Genomic DNA, 17581 nt, shown 5'->3' with positions numbered 1-17581 from the left:
GATGGCTTCCATGATGAAGATTATATCTTAGAAGGATGAGGAAACTGATTGTAATGTAGGTAAGAATGCATTTTGATGTCTGATCCAGTTAAATGTCATGCATCTGACCCTTGCTTGTCTGATCTGCTTGTTTACCTATTGAGAATCTGGAGACTATGACCCAAATGGGAAGGATACAACAGTAGAGCCCAAATTTATTTCAGATCCTCTCCAATGCAGGGATTCTCGAAGTTGTGCAGGCTGTGAGTCAATCTAAAGCAAAGCACGTCCTTCCTCGAGTTTTTCCAGGTAAGTGATGCACAATTTGTTTGGATAGTAAATTTGTATTCAGTTTAACTGTCCTCTCAAATGAGTTCTAAAATTTTGTGTTTATAAACTAAAATCTAATCTATGTTCTGCTAAGAAGTCAGGCTGCCAGACTTTGGCTAAGTAGCAGGTTCCTACTGAGCATGTGTGTGAGGGATAGTTGCTTTATAGGTGCATTATCAGTGTTGACTTGCTTTGGTGTGCTTTTCAGTCACTACTGTCTGTTTTAAAAACATAAATTGTGATTAGTTTCATCATTATGCATTTATTTTCATTTAACATTGTGATTAATTCTACAATTGTAGTGATGTGTATTTGCATTAATAGTATTATGGTCACTTTTTTTCTGTAACTAGACTTTAAGGACATATGAGTAATCAGCATGAGTTGTCTACCTCTCTATTGTTAAAATGGATATATAATAACCTTTCCCCATTTTTTTTTGTATAATCACACTTCTCTGTTAATCACTGAATTCTTTTTCTAGGGAAGACTGGGATGGATCAAGAAGCTTTGTGGCCTGTTGGGTAGATATAATCTTAATTTTATATCATTAGATTGTGTCCAGTTCTGACTGATTCCATTACAGTCTATGTCAGGGACTGTCAGTGAACTTTCAAGAAAAAGAAAATGAACCAATCCCGGATGTTAGGGATAGTAACACTGGGTAAACAGAGGTAAAGGAAAGAATGTTGAAGATTGAAGCACCTAGGATCATTTTTTGAATATTTAAGCTTAAGATTTGCACCATCCCATTTGCTAGCCACTAGCCACATGTGACTATTTAAATTTCAATTTAGATTGATTAAAATTAAATTAAAAATTTAAATGAAAAATTTAGTCCCACCATGGCACTAGCCACATTTTAAGGCCTCATTAAGATCACTAGCTTCATGTGGCTAGTGGTTTCTGACTAGACACCACAGATAGACAACATTTCTATTATCACAGAAAGTGCTACTGAAAGCATTGAATTAGACTATAAAACATTCAAACAAATTTTATTCAAGAACTAGCAGTGGTAGCTGACAGAATGGTACACAGCATTCCCAAACTGTTCAATTTGTAGAAGAAAGAAGTAAACAGACTATTATTCAATCCAAGATAAATAGTGGAACACACTAAATAGAATAAATTGGCAGTCAGCTTAGTAAGTTTGGAGAAGAATTTGTTTTGAGAAACATAGACCTAACAATGTCACATATTGGTTACAGTCAAAACTTGTGACACTACCTTTGTTTGCAGCAGAGAACTATCTCACACTTTTTAAAGGGGTCTTAGTTTCTGGTATGTGTGCTTCAAGACAGGGACTATTCCTTTTTAATTTTAGACAATTGGCTTGGTGCTTTTCTAAATAGGCATTTAAATTAGTTGTTAGATAAAATCACAAGATGAGTGAAGCTATGTATATCAACTGTATGGCTGCCCATGATAACTTGAATACTTTCCATATTTGGGGAATTTCTCACTTTAAGAGCCCCACTTTTCCAACATAGAATTTCTGACTTTGAAGATAAAACTCAAATTCTTCAGTCTAAAGCAAAGGATGAGACTCAGGCAAGTGACCCAGGCTCTACCAGCAGATATATCCACACAAGACTGTATGCCAGAGGGAGCCACCTAAGGAAACAGGCTCCACGTGAAACGTTGGTTTTTGCTCCTGTGGGTGGCACAGGGGTGTCCAGTTTTGATGGTGGCAGTGGTGCAGCGTTGGCAAGGCTGCTGCCTACTGCAGAAGTGGCAGTGGGGCTGGATGCAGCAGCCATTTCAGCCCAGTGCATAGCATTTGACTCTTGGCATTGGAGGTAGGGACCCCAGTTTCCTCATCAGACAGTTCTGTGGTTTGGTTTTGAGCATCATTCCTGAAAGCTTAACCTCCAGTATGTTTCTCTGGCTTTTCCATTTTTTTGTGAGCTACCTAATACCATTTTTTTTTTTTTTTTTTGAGACAGAGTCTCACTTTGTTGCCCGGGCTAGAGTGAGTGCCGTGGCATCAGCCTAGCTCACAGCAACCTCAAACTCCTGGGCTTAAGTGATCCTACTGCCTCAGCCTCCCGAGTAGCTGGGACTACAGGCATGCACCACCATGCCCGGCTAATTTTTTCTATATGTATTTTTAGTTGGCCAGATAATTTCTTTCTATTTTTAGTAGAGACGGGGTCTCCCTCTTGCTCAGGCTGGTCTCGAACTCCTGATCTCGAGCGATCCACCCGCCTCGGCCTCCCAGAGTGCTAGGATTACAGGCGTGAGCCACCGCGCCTGGCCTAATACCTTTTAATAGATACTTTTTCTGCTTAAACCAGCCAGAATGGATTTTGCGATTGCAGCTAAGAACCCTGATGATACAGCCAATGATGTCAATTTGTGTTTTTGACTCATGGTTATTAATTACTTTACTCAATATGCATTTTTTGCATGTGTACCAAGCTCTGTGTCAGGATCTCGCTGAGCTTTCCAGCTAGAGTGCCTTTGTGAATAGTGGTGTAAGGGATGACATACAGGACGTGGGACAGGTGTTGGACATGTTGAGATTGAGGGGATTCTCCTTTTCTACCACCCCAAACCCTACCTGTCGGCAAATCCTCACAATTGTATGTATTTCTTAAATATCTTTCCCACACCTCCTTTCTCCTTTCACAGACTTTCATTCATTTACTTTTTATTTCTTACTTAAATTATTGAAATTACCAATTGCCAACAGCTACAATCATGTGGTTCCTCCCAGGCTGTGTTGTTACCTGTCATTGCTTATGCTGTTCTGAGAACCTAGAAAACCCTGCCTTTCTCCTTGTGCACGTGGACACCTCCTATTTATGCTTTAAGCTGTAGATTATGTCTTTCCTATCTCACATACTATGTTATATGATAATTATGTGATTATTCATTTGACTTATCCAGCTACAGCACATTAGCATGTTTTATTCACTGTTATATCTCCAGGACTTGTACCAGTGTCTGGTATTTAATAGGTACACCATCAATACTTGTTGAGAGAACAAATGACTTATAATTATTTATTACATTTTATCTCCCTGTTCAGTCTATGAGCTTCTTCAGACTAGTACAATGTTTAGTATATACTAGGGACTCAATAATGACTTATTGTACACATTAATGAAGTAGATATGGGGCATTGTTGAAGACAATTGATGACAATCAAAGTTATGACTCTAATGCTCAGGAGAGAAGCTAGGGCTGGAGATTAGGATTTGGGAATTGCCAGGTGGTTGTTCGTGGCAGCCATGTGAAGGCTTCTGTCAGATCACAGACTGGCGGGAGCATAACTGACCTATGGCCTATGCAATCCTTCCCATATTTGCCCTGAGACCAGCCTTCCAGGAGTGGCTCCCAGGCATTGACTGGGTGCAGGAGGGATGCTATGGAAGGCCCATTTCTTAGAGATGGGGAACTCCTCTGATAAGTGACTTCAGTATGAGGACTCTCCAGCAACCTTGCCAAATACTCCTTAGAACTGCATAGCATCACCTAATTTTGCTTCCCTCTCTTTTGCTTGGGGTCAGAATGGCATCACAATCTGTTGGGTCTCCTAGCCTCTGTAGGCTTTCTTCCCATTTTCTTTCAAAGGCATTTCCCCAAATAAATTTCATGCACATTTAATCTTGTCTTGGGTGTGGGTCTTGTTCCAGAGATCTGCATTTCCCACAGCCAACCAGATCATTGCAATAGATACTCCCATTCAAAAGGGAGAAGAATGGAAAACATAGAGCAATAACTAGACTATAGCAATTCTGAAGTCCAGCCAGGTACATGCCACTAGTTTCTCCTATTTCAGAATACGAATATTCATTGATTAGAGCACATTCTGCTTTCTGAATAGATCCCTAATCTGGTAGTTCCCAACCTTTTTGGCAGCAGGGACCATTTTCATGGAAGACAATTTTTCCATGGATTTGGGGGGAGGGATGGTTTTGGGATGATTCAAGCGCATTACATTTATTGTGCACTTTATTTCTATTATTATTACATTGTAATATATAATAAAATACTTATACAACTCACCTTAGGTTGGGGACCCCTGCTCTAATCCATTGTTCTCCTAGACTCTTGGCTCTACCCTCTGGGCTCTTGCTTCACATTCTGAAAATTTCTGTAAGAAGTGAACCTTATTCTAGCTGAGTAACTTTTTCAGTTTGCTTCCTGCCAATAGAAAATTAGGGCCCAGAGGCCCCTTTTTGTTTTGCATGATCTCTGTACCTTTTAGTCCAGGTGATATAATTCCCTTAAAACATTGTGAGTTTCCTGTGAATCTGAGTGGGTTCATTCCATGCCATAAAAGTCATGTCCCTAATTCTTTTTGAGATAGACCCTTCTTTCTACTCTGGGCCATTTGTAAGGATAGTAACTTTAAGCTTTATAGAAGCTGTTTTTTTTTTGTTTGTTTGTTTTGTTTTGTTTTTGTTTGTTTGTTCAGCTAAAAGTATCTGCTGGTCACTACCTAAAATCTTTCAGAGGTATTAACAAGGAATCTTACAATCCACCATACTTGTGTTTTAATTTTTACCTTGAGGCCATTTCTTACTTTGAGAATCTATTGCCTTCTGAAAAGAGTGGGGATGAGAAAGTTTTCCAATCTGACAAATCCTGGCCCATCTACATTTCCTCTAAATTATGCTTGTAAAGGGGACAATTCCTTCTTTAGCTTATCTCTGTTTTGTAATTCCTTGTCATACCTGACTAAAACTGCCAGTTGACAATTTCAACATTCTGCCTGGAAATCCAAAAGTTTAGTAGGTAATTTTATATCTTTTAGGTTACTACAAGTGACATATTTGCCAATTGTTCTACTACTTCATAACACAGGTCACCCTGTTCCTGCTTCTATGCAATGTCTCATTGTTTCCACTGACATTCTCCTCACTGCCCTTCCAGCCCCCACCAGCTATCAGTCACAAAGCAAATGCCACATCTTTCAGGTTTTTCTTATGCTAGCACTCTACTCTATTTCCAGGTACCAATTTATGTTTCAAGGGAATTATATCACCTGGACTAAAAGGCACAGAGATCATTCAAAATGAAAAGAGTTATCTATTGCTGTATAACACGCTATCGCATAAAACAACAAATTATTCTTTCTCATGATTCCATGGGATGGCTGGGCGGTTCTTTGCTATTTTCTCTGGGGATTACTCATGCATTCAGCTACAGGGCTAGCTGGGATGGAAGGTCCAGGATGGCCTCATGTGCATGTTTGACAGTAGGTTCTGGCTGTTGGCTAGGATAACTTGTCCCTACCTCCACCCCAGCCCACGCCTGTGCTCCCCACCACTATGTTTTCTCTTGCTTTCCAGAAGGCTAGACTGGGGCCTGTCTACGGCAGACTCTGGGCAGTGTCCCAAGACAAAAAAAGCAGAAGCTGCAAGGCCACTTGTAGGCTATCCTCAGAAGTCACGCAGTGCTACTTCTGCTACATTCTGTTGATCAAAGCAAGTCACAAAGCCAGCCCAGATTCCAGGGGTGAGGAAATAGATTTCCTCTCATGATGGGAGAAGTCACAAAGTCAATTGCAAAAGAATATACACTAATGGATGGGGGGGTTTGTTGTGGCCATCTTTGTAAACTACCCACCACAGTCATTAACCCAGCTGCATGTCTTAGATTCCTCTTCTCCACCACTTCGCACGCTGATCTATTAAAATGTCTCTTGATCCTGCCTCCTAAATATTTCTGAAACGTAACCCTTCCTCTCTATTCACAATGCTACTGCTTTAAGGCCTTTATGATTTCTTGCCTTTACAATTGAAATGATCTCCCTGCCAACAGTCTCTTCCTCAAGTGCATCAGAAAGATCTTGCAAGCTGCAAGTCTGATAATATATTTCCATAGCTTAAAATCTTTCTGTTGGTTCTGGTAGTATTCTCTTTCTTAATCTAGGTGTTGGTTACACAGGTGTGTTTGCTTTGTGAAAATTCATTCAGCTGTAAACTTATGATTTGTGCACCTTTCTGTATGTATAACTGAAATGAAAAGGTTTTATTTAAAAATACCCTCATAGCTTCCCATGGTCCCCAGGATAGAGTAAAAACCTTTAGCTTGATATTTAAAGCCTTTTGTGATTCTTGTCCTTTCAAATTCCTGTCACTACCTCAAAATATCCATGCCTAATTACCTGTGTTCTGCAAATAAATTTTTTGGACTATTTACCTGTGCTCTGCCTGGCATGCCCTTTCATCATTGCTTAACTTTTTAACTATAATTTCTCCTTTAAGATTAAACCCAAGTGGCATCTTTTGGAACAATTATAAATTCCCTTAAGGCTGCGGTCCCCAAACCCTAGGCCGAGGACTGATACCGGTGCACAGTCTGTTAGAAACTGGACCACATAGCAGGAGGTGAGCGGCAGGTGAGTGAGCAAAGCTTCATCTGTACTTACAGCCGCTCCCCATTGCTCACGTCGCTGCCTGAGCTCCGCCTCCCTCCCCCTACCTCCCCCCTCCCACTCTGGTCTGTGAAAAAATTGTCTTCCATGAAACCAGTCCCTGGTACCAAAAAGGTTGGGGATCACTGCTTAAGGCATTTCTTTCTTTCTTTTTTTTTTTTTTTTGAGACAGAATCTCACTCTGTTGCCCGGGCTAGAGTGAGTGCCGTGGCGTCAGCCTAGCTCACAGCAACTTCAAACTCCTGGGCTTAAGCAATCTTCCTGCTCAGCCTCCCGAGTAGCTGGGACTATAGGCATGCGCCACCATGCCCGGCTAATTTTTTCTATATATATTTTAGTTGGCCAGATCATTTCTTTCCATTTTTAGTAGAGACGGGGTCTCACTCTTGCTCAGGCTGGTCTCGAACTCCTGACCTTGAGCGATCCACCCGCCTCGGCCTCCCAGAGTGCTAGGATTATAGGCGTGAGCCCCCGCGCCCGGCCAAGGCATTTATTTCTTGAATGCCCAATCACACTGCACACACCTATAGCACAACACTCTTACATTGCAGTACATATTTGTTTTTATTTCTGACTCTTCTATTATATGGTAAATTCCCTCATGGCTGGGAACATGTCATGTTTATCTTTCCCCAGTAGCTAACATTGTGTTTGGCATATGGTATTGCTATGGACTGCATGTTTGTGTCCTGCCAATATTCATACATTGGAATCCTAACAGTCAAGGTGATGGCATTAGGAGGTGGGGCCTTTGGGAAGTGATTAGGTGATGAGGGCAGAACCCTCATGAATGGAATTAGTGTTCTTATAAAAGAAATCCCCGAGAGCTCCCTGGCCCCTTCTGCCATCTGAGGTTACAGCAAAAAGATGGTCATCTAAGAACCAGGAAGTGGACCCTCCCCAGACACCAGCACTTTGATATTAGACTTTCCAGCCTCCAGAACTATGAGACAGAAATTTCTGTTATTTATATGCCATCTAGTTTATGGTATTTTGTCACAGCAGCCTGAACAGACTAAGAAATACATACCTCACAAACATGCTTTGAATATATGAATGAAGGAGGTAGATTAAGGAAATGTAATCTATGAGTGGTGCTTTGAAAAAAATTACACTCCAATGGAGTAAATATAACATAGACACATAAGTCAAATGAAAATATGATGCAAAAATAAATGAGTCACAAGTAACAATTTGTTAAATGCTAATTGACCATGAGCGATGTGGGAGTCAAAGGGGAGAAGTACTCAGGGCTGGAGCAGCAGGGACTCAATACCTAGATCTGAAAAGTTATGTAGTATTTGGGTGGCAGGAAAGAGAGAAGAAAGCAATTCCAGTAATGCCAATAACTTAAAATATCTAGGAAGTGATGCTTGAGCTGTGTTTGGGAACAGTCAATACAACAATCCTACTACATTTTCTTTAATAAGGAAGAAATTTGATAGAATAGGAAATTCAGGCAAGGAAAAGAAGTTTATGGGGAAGGTGATAAGCTACATTCTGGACATGTTGAGTTTGAGCTGTCTGCAAAGCACCAAACAGAGCTATTCGGGAAGTGGTTAGAAATCTGGCCTGCATTTCTAGAGAGAAGGAAAAGGTTCAGATTTGCTAGCCAGCCACATGTGAGCCGATGAAATTGACCTAAAAAGAATACACAGATAGAAGGAAAGGAATTCGCAGCGGGACCTTAGGGGAAATCTATATTTAAGAAATAGAAAAAGGAAGAAATGCCAAGAAAAAACCCAAAATGTACCAAGAAAATAGGAAGGGACTCGGGATTGGAGGATCCCGGGAGCCAAGGGAAGACAGAATGCTGAGAATCGGGAGATTGTTAGCAGTGGCCTGAGAAGACTAAGGACTGCAGGGGGCTATTGGATTTGGCTTTTAGGAATTAAACGAAGGTCTTCAAGACTGCTGTTTTTGTAAAATTCTCAAAACTGAAAGTAGTCCAGTGGGCTGAGAAGTCAGTGGGAGGTTAGGAAGGGGAGGCAGAGCCGGCTCAAGAGGAGGTGTGAGGGAAGGGAGGCTTGTCCTGGGGGCTTGAGAGAGTAGCAGGGCTGAAAGGCCTTTTTTCTCAGATGAAGTACTTGAGAATGTTGTATGTAGAAGGGAAGAAGTTGTGTTTTTTTTTTAGAAAGAGATAGAAGATGCCAGAGAGGGATAGAGGATAATTGATTGATGGGCCAAGATCCAAGAACAGATAGAAAGGCAAATAGAATCAAGGACATTTGGAAAATGTAAAGAAGCAGTGTTTGAAGATTCCGTGAAATGGTGAAGTTTTTACTGTAAGTGGGGAGAAGCCACGCTGGAAGGCTTCAATCTTCCTAGCCTAGTAAGAAGTGAAGTTATCTACTTTAAACGGACAGGATGGAAGTGGGAGATTGAGGACATGTGAGACAAGCCGGGGAATCAGGTAAAGATGACTACAGAGCTTAATGCTGAAGTAAGGAGACAGACACAAGATACAGGTCTGTGGGGAAATGCATCGTCCGTGTGTGTATTACAGGGGCAATTTAGGAATGTATATTTATTACAAAATCCGGTCACACAGAAATAAACTTTGTTAGGTGGCATTACAATGGAAAGATCCAGAAGGGCTGGTGTTAACTGGATATGGGGCGTGGGCATGAGGTGCCCAGTTGGCCGGGGTGAGTCGGATCACTGGGAAGAGTAAGTGTGCCGTCGCCAGAACTGCGGCCAGAGGGACACCAGCTTTTGGAAAGAAGATGAAGTACATGCATGGTTTTAGGTATTAGATTTGATGTAGAAAATCGTAAAATGAAAGAGATAGATTCTCACAGCTTTGCCTAGTTCAGGCTTCGGTAATGAATGAATGATGAGAGCGGGATAGTAGATAACACAGAGATGGGGGAACTAGAGCATGGTGGGTGAGGAAGGAAAAGAACAAGGCAAGTGCTATGACCAGAGGCTAAGGGGCAAAGATTTCCAACTGTGTTTAGTGTACAAAGAAGACAAGGAGGAAGAGAACAAGGAATACCTCAATTCCATGATTAGCTGAAAAACTGGCCATTGGTTTTCTTTAATTTATGGCCTTGCTTTCACAATTAGCTTTAAAATGGATTATACCACAATACCACAGGTTGTTCCTCAAATGTTCCTTTGAAAGGTTCATTACGAAAGAGAAAGACATTTTTTTCCCCAGCCTTAAGGAGTAGAGTCTATGCAGGAGTCAAAAATTTTCAAGAGAAAACTTCACATTTGCTTTGAAAGCGTTTGTAAAATGGGTCTTTACTTTCATTGTTTGGTTTGCCACATTGGATTTACGTCATTATTTTTCACTGGACAATTTTTGTAGGCTTCTGGTACAAGATGATATTGCTTCCTAGACAATACTTCCTGCCAATATATATGGAGGCAGTATTTTTTAGTGTAATAGTCTTTGAAACTGTCTTGGCATTTTTGCTGAGAGGCAGTTTAAACTAGAGAGAGGCTGACCAACTGCCCAAGAGGACAATATCCTTGAATAGTTTGTGTCTAATTCTTTGTTTTTTATTTTGAATCTCTATGTTTTTAATGAAGGCTCTTAATTTTCTTACTATCAATGTGTAAATCCAGCTACCAAGAGAAATAATTATAGTAGGTTTTGTGCATAAATTAAATGATCCAGGTTATTATTAAAGTGTATTTACAAAAGACTTTTCCCTGGGCTTTATCTATGACTGAAGGATGAGATAATAAACAACATCAGACTGAATGCTTTTATTCAACTTATATTTACAAAATAATCCAGGCAAATAGATGAGAATTTTTTAGATGTACCCAAAATTTGTACTATTCATAGCTGTTATGTATAATTAACAATATACCACAAAGTATGAAAGCAACATTTTAGTATTTTGTTCCACATACTAATGCTACTAAAATTAAATTCTCTATCAGTCCCACCTCAAATTATTCTTATAATCACTTAGAGACAGCTTTGTTTTTCTGAAATATCTTTCTTGCTTCTCAGTTATGCATTACAGAAAATTATTCTGCATCTCATCCAAGCTCAAAAAAAATCCTAGTTTTAAGTGCATGCTAAAATGGTGCCAAGAGAAAACTCAAAATAGAAGGCCCAGGACAGAGAGAGATCATTTTGTTCAGTAAGTTTAAATGTAGTATTAGAGGTTAGCATCCACCAAATTGAGCAACCAGGCTATTGTTCAAAATTTCAAGTTGAAACTCTCAAGAGATCGGTAAAATGGAAGGAGTAAACAATACCTGCAGGAAGTTTTCTCCTAGATGTATGCCTGCTGGAGACCTCCAAATACACATCCTGAGCATGTGAGTAGGCGGTGTTGCTAGGTATTGTTGACTCAAATGTATTAATTTTTGAAAAATTTGTAACTGTCATGTTTGGCTGCATTTATCTGAAGGAAACCAAAATATTTCTCCCCAAAACACTGAGGATTGTTAAGTTAAAGACACTGAAAACACAGGGGAACACTTGGCCTCATCCTCTCTTTGCCTGATGGCAGGACATAAATCCATCCTTACCGGAGACAGCGCTTGTTTACTGGCCCCAAGAAGGGACCAGCAGGCACCAGGGGAATGTGGGAACAGATTTTACTCTCTTCCCATCTTTTCCCACCTTTTAAAAGACCTGAACTATGCTCTCCTTTGTCTTGCCAGTATACAGGATTTATGGCTCTGTGTTAAAATACTGTTTAAGGAAGGCTCCTAAGCCACTGCCTTGAGAGAGAAATACTTTTGGACTGAAGCCTCTCCCGCATGATAGGTACAGCATGCACTAATAAACTTCTGCTCATCTTTTGTTAATTTGACTTTTGTTTTGAACCTAAAAAAGGAAAGAAAAAAAATTATGATTTCTCCTCTACATATAAAACAAAAAATAGTGCTTTGGGCTGCTACTATGTGCATGGTATTGTGTTTAAGTGTATGTGGAAGCTAAGATGATGGGGTCCAAGTTTATGTTCCATGAGACACCAGGAGTGGAGTTTTGTGGGTGCTGGAGGGAGGATGGAGGAGGCAGGCTCAGCGGGTACGGGGGGAAGAGATCATGCCAGAACCGTCTCATGCAAGCGCAGCCTGTTGTGGGCAGCTGCTCTCACTACAGAGGAATCCTCATCAGCCTGGACTCCAAACCAAACTACCTATCTCTGCCAGGATGAAAAGAAATCCAGAGTATTTATTAAGTGTCAAGAAGTCATTCCATATTTATATGAAAATAATCTTAAGCAGGTAGTCTCAAGGAATTTCAAAGTTAAATCTATCTTTTTACTTCTGTTTTTCCAATAATGGTAAACTAGGGTAGATACTCGTTAAACACCGAAAATCTATTGGTTGTAGGTTAAACATTCATATCTCTAAGTTAAAGGCAGAAAGTTTGATGTTGAATAACTTTATTCTCACAATATTGAAATTCACCTCTTTGGGGGCTATATTTCTAGTTCTCTTTCTTATTTCATCATTATCAATGAAAATGGATTTCTCCACCATGATTTGGAAAAGAAAACCATCCTGGATCATATGATTAAAAGTAAATTCATCCCAAACTTTTACACAAAGCATTTACCAATTTAGTAGAAAAGTGAAAAAATTTTCTTCCTGTTCTGCTTTCTGTGGGCATGTACCTTATAAGTCTGTTTCTTTAATTTTCTTTTACATGGTATAATTGCCTCTTGGCTATTTCCTCTAGGTATCTCAAGGTTACCTGAAGTTCAACATTCTGGAATTGAACTTATTATCTCCCTCCAAACATGCTTAACCTTCCTTGGCAAACTCCTACTCATCCTATGTTGCCCAGCCTAAATTTCATTTCTTCTCTTATGCCTTTCCAGCTTTCCCAAGTGAAATAGCTGTTTTCTATTTTCTCATGCTACTTTTTCACACTTTTACTACTTTATTTCCATACTATATTATGATTCTTGGCTCCTCAAAAGCAGGGACTCTAACTTGTCTCCTTTGAGCTACATCACTGGATGGCATAGTTTAGACACTGAAAATCTTTGTTGAATCAATTTAAATACATCTGCTGCTGTCTTTCTTCCTTTGTCTTAATGCAAACATTTCTCAAGGATAAGACATTTTGATTTGCTTAGTATGGGATGTCATTAACAAACTACTAGATTTTGGTTAAGCCTCTTAATCACTTGGATTCCATTTCCTCATTGATAAAACATAGAAGAATTTTTTTCTTTCTTTAAATAATAATATAAATATATACATATTTCTTTCTTTCAATGTTTTTTTTCTTCCTCACAGGCCTCCACTTTGAGGTCTGGATCAAAAGGAGAGTTGAAGGCAATAAAAGATTTTTAATTCTGGAGAAGAAAGATCTTAGGGGGAACAGAGGCACTTTCTTCGACTATAGAAAGGACTTGCATTTGGAAGAAGGGCAACAGAGTCTATGTGGCTATTGGAGCTAGAACTAGGACTAATGGGTGAAAGTTATTAAGAAATATCTGAACATCAGACAGAGTTTAGTACATGTTGTCTATGGCTTACAGCCCAGATGTATGAATTTCAAGGATAAGTAAAATACCCATGCCACCCCAAATTTGGAGACTGATCAGGTTTTTAATGTTTTATTTTAGCAAATTAAAAAAAACAAGCCAAACAACAACAAAAAAGCAAAATGACTTTCTACTATGACCATCATTTCATAAAAGAAAAGATAATTTTACCAAAAAAAGTAGGAAAAACGTAATAAAGAATAGCTCTTTTTGGATAAGGATAGTGGCAGCCTTACAATGCTATACATATACATACACACATTATTTTTTTCCCTTCATTTCATTTAGATCTTACAAACATTGACACTGATTTAATGGGCCTACAGATTACTATTTGAGCATCAGTGCCCTAGGACTCCTTTTAAACCTGACATTCAATAATAAGAGGTCAAGACACACACACACACACACACACACACGTACATTTACATACATACATTTAATTTGGAGGCTTGTCTCACTCTAAGAAGACATTTCCTACAAACATTTTTTTGAACCTGATATATACTTATATTGCTTTGACTAAAGTTTTACAGACAGAACATTATATTTTTGAATAAGATCCTTGATTTTGACATCTCTTTCTAAATCATGTTTTTCTTCGAAGCTCTAAAACAAATAAGTGTTTGTTGGTCTGGAATTCTAGATGTAAATATAATGCTGGGTTCTTAGTATGGTTCAAACTGTATCTTTATGAAAACCTCACTTTGAAATATGAAGGCACTATAGGCCAGGACACTAGCCTTTTCCCCTTCTGCTGCTGGTTTCCTGGGTAATATCAGATTGCTGTGAGTCAGGGTCCAGGATGAACCCAGTAGGAGGCGACTCTCCGGAGGGTGGGCGTGGTGATTGATTGATTACCAGGTGGCCTGAGACAAGTAGCTGAAGGGAGAGCCTATCTCTTAGTTAGGACAGGGGCAAAGCCACTGGTTAGATAAAAAGATCTTGGTAGTAAGACCAGAAGGGGAGACTTTGACCTCTACTCAGGTGTGGAGTAAGACTTATACAGTAAATTATAAGGAAGTTTGGATTTCCAAGTTTATGGGAATTGGTGGTGGATTCCACAGCTTCCAGGAGGTGTGGAAGGCTCCTGCAGTGCCATCATAAGTGGGTATGAAGTTTGCATTGTCACATTTGTTCAGTCAATTTCTCCTGAACATAAGATACTTTAATAGAAGGTGCTTCTAGAAATAGCGTTTTTTTTTCCCCTATAGGCAACTAGGTTATACTCAGGAACTTGCCTATAACATCTTATAAATATAGAGCTCTGCCTGTCTTCCACTGTAAAAATGTAACATAAATACAGGGTTTCAAATTAAAATCCTCAATAACTATTATACATTATTAAAATGGCCCACTTTATAAAGATAATGAAGTTGTCATGCTAAATGACATAGCTGAATTATAAAAACAGGTTAGGGTAAATTAGTCATATAAATTGAGAAGTATAGGCTTCTAGACAAATGCATTAAATGTCTTTGAAAAATTAGGAATATAGACTCATTTCTGAAATCAAAGAGCAAAACATACATAGTAAGTGAATCATTTCCCTTTTGTTCCCCTCTAAATAATATTTAAATGGAATGTGCAAAGCTAGTGAATCACCCTTTTATAATAGCCTATCTATTGGTTTGAGAAGGGCTCTCACAAACTCTTCCCAGAAATTAGAATAATGACCACAGTAAAATCTCCCAAAGCTTGTCTAAGCCTGAGGCATGGCGTTTTATTGAGATCCTGAAGTATATGTCCTGGCAGTGCAACCTCAGAGCTAAGTTGTAGTGTTTTGCAAGAGTCACCCAGAAATCCCCAGGGTTCAGTCTGACGCTCTAGAGAAATGCCTTGAAGAGACACTTTCTAGAAGACTCTGAATCTTAACCCCTTAGCTGAACTCCAGATACGTCTTGTGGCTTTCTGATGGTCCATTTGGGTGAACACAGCATGATGATTTGTGTTCTTTAAAAATTAAATTCCAAGGGAAAGATGTGATTTTAAGTCTATTGTCTCATTCCCTAAAGAAAAGAATAGTGTCCTCACTGAGGGTATCACTACATATGTGAAATGGAGATTTTTAAGGAAACTATCTAGGTAATTCAGGCAGCCCAAATTTTCCTTTTATCTGAAATAGACAGATGAGTAAAATAAGTGTTAGTAAGTGTGTGTGCATTGTTTTCTCTTCTCTGTGGGAGGTAGGAGTGGTTTCTGCAGTAATTGTTTGACTAACTGCTTCTATCCTCTGCCTCTGTGTGCAAACAGCCTATGCCCCCTGGCTATCTTATCAGTGTGTGTTTGCTTCTCTTCCAAAGTTATTCGAGCTATCTTATTATTATTTGCCCTCAATGCTTCTTTTAGATATGGCAGAGAGTAGCCTATCAATTCCATTTTGAGGATGGAGAAATGGACCTTGAGGGTGATGATGTGGTTGTTGCTGGTGGAGGCGGAACCAGACCTGGGCCTTGTGACTCACAGTCAGGAGCTCTCCGTCCCACACTGCACTGTGGAATGTGGAATGTATGCCTTGTCGCCTAAAATTACAGCTGAAACCACTAAAAGCTAGCAAGACCAGTTCTCCTGGTAAAATCATTCAGTCTTACTGATGAATGTCTAAGAAATCCAAGATAAAAATTATGCTAACTTCAAAGCCAACCACGGAAAGATCTCAAGGGAGCAAGGAGACAGGTCTGCCTATTGTATGAGCACCTAGAAATATCACTCTACTGACAGTTCATCTGTACCTATTGAAAGGTGACAGAATATGCCACCCCAAAATATGCCACGTGGCATAAAGATTATTTTGAACTAAAGGCACTTAAAAAACCCCAGCAAGTATGATAAGGCTATTCTGACCCTTCCCTTTTTCTTCCTGAAAGGAGATAAAACGCCCATATGGTAGATGTGCTATCTACATCAGAAGGAAAGTGACATTCTTATCATCAGGGTGGGAAGTTAAGAAAGAGAAGTCTGTACAAACAGACCTTGTTAAAATAATTCTTATCTTCCTTTAGCCTCCCTACCATAGTTCAGATACTTTTAAACAATTACCTCTCTTTGTTCAACCTAGTATAAAAGCATTTCAGTTTTGCCACTTCTTTGGGTCTTCATCTCCTTATGAGGACTCCTATGTCATGTAAAACATATGTCCAATAAATTTGTATGTTTTTCTCCTGTTAATTTGTCTTAGGTCAGTTTAATTCTCAGGCCCAGCTGAAAAACCCTAAGAGGGTAGAGGTAAAACTTTGCCTCACCTATATTATTTTTCCCTAAGCACCCTTTTCCTGGGATCTGAGTCAGAATCATTTGTAAAGCAACGATTTTCTATGTCTTTCCAACCAGATTCTCAAACTGGCTGAACTATATTAATTAGAGGCTGCCCTGGTCACCAGGTAAGGTAATAGATTAAGCTACTAGCTTAGTGTGAGAAAATATCTGTTGGCTTCTCCCTGTAGTACACCTAGAAGGAGGCCATGTCCTGGCAGATAATCAATACCTATTAGAGCAAAAATTGATGTGTCCAATCAGGTAATGACCTGATTGGATTTTCTCTACGGCGGAGGGAAAATTTGCCCAGAGGAATCGCTGTATGGTGGTTTCTTCCTTCAAAGGTGAGGGCATGGCTTCAGGGACAGCCTGTTGCCACCTTGATCCCTGGGGACCACATGGTGTTGAGTACCACGATTTTCCTGCTCCACACTATCATGGATTTAGATTTTGAACCACATTCAAAGTGTCCTAAGTTTTCACTTCTATTATGTTTGCATGTCATGCTGACGTCAGACATATAGTGGAATGTGGGGCTGATAAATCAACTAGACAAGTAAGGACGAATTGACAGTGTAATTTTTGCAAATTAGCAGTAGCATTTATAATACTGAATTAATTGATTACATTGAAGCTACACAGACTTCACCTAAGATCATATACATATGTATTGGTCATCACAGTTGTTGTGACATAAATAATGAATAATTTAGTAAAAATTTATTTGGCACATACTAAACACAAAACACTAAGATGAATTCTGTACAACTGTTTTATTTATTTTTGAGGGTTTATAGTTAACATTTACTAAAGAACAATGATTCATTTTTGACTTTATTGAGGTGGATTCATTTTGTGTTTCATGAGTCTCTCTTTTTTCCATTTATCTTTTTATTTGGATATATTCATGGGGTATAAGTGTAATTTTGCTATGTTAATATATTTCACTGTGGTGAAGTCAGGGCCTTCAGTGTCTCCACCACTGGAGCAACACACCTGGTACCCACCAAGCAACCTCTATCATCCACCGCCTGCCCCTCTGAGTCTCCACTGCCCATCAGTCCACACTGTGCATCCATGTGAACACATTATTTAGCTCCCAGTTATAAGTGAGAACGTGTGGTATTTGTCTTTCTGCATCTGA

The 17581-nt window shown here is 39.4% G+C and overlaps 1 long non-coding RNA gene across 3 annotated transcripts in view; it reads left to right on the top strand.

The window, feature by feature from the left end:
• Positions 1–17581, top strand: part of LOC123650566 — a 401175-nt gene continuing 383594 nt past the window's right edge. For 2 of the 3 annotated variants that reach the window (XR_006739409.1, XR_006739411.1), the window contains exons 1-2: positions 27–59; positions 204–288. This is a non-coding gene — a long non-coding RNA (uncharacterized LOC123650566). Of the gene's footprint in view, positions 60–203; positions 289–17581 lie in introns of all 3 variants that reach the window. The other variant, XR_006739413.1, reaches the window with a different exon arrangement.

Source organism: Lemur catta, chromosome 1 (genome assembly GCF_020740605.2).
Source record: "Lemur catta isolate mLemCat1 chromosome 1, mLemCat1.pri, whole genome shotgun sequence".
NCBI lineage: Eukaryota > Metazoa > Chordata > Mammalia > Primates > Lemuridae > Lemur > Lemur catta.
The sequence above is the reverse complement of the archived record's forward strand: the minus strand, read 5'-3'. Positions and strand labels throughout refer to the sequence as shown.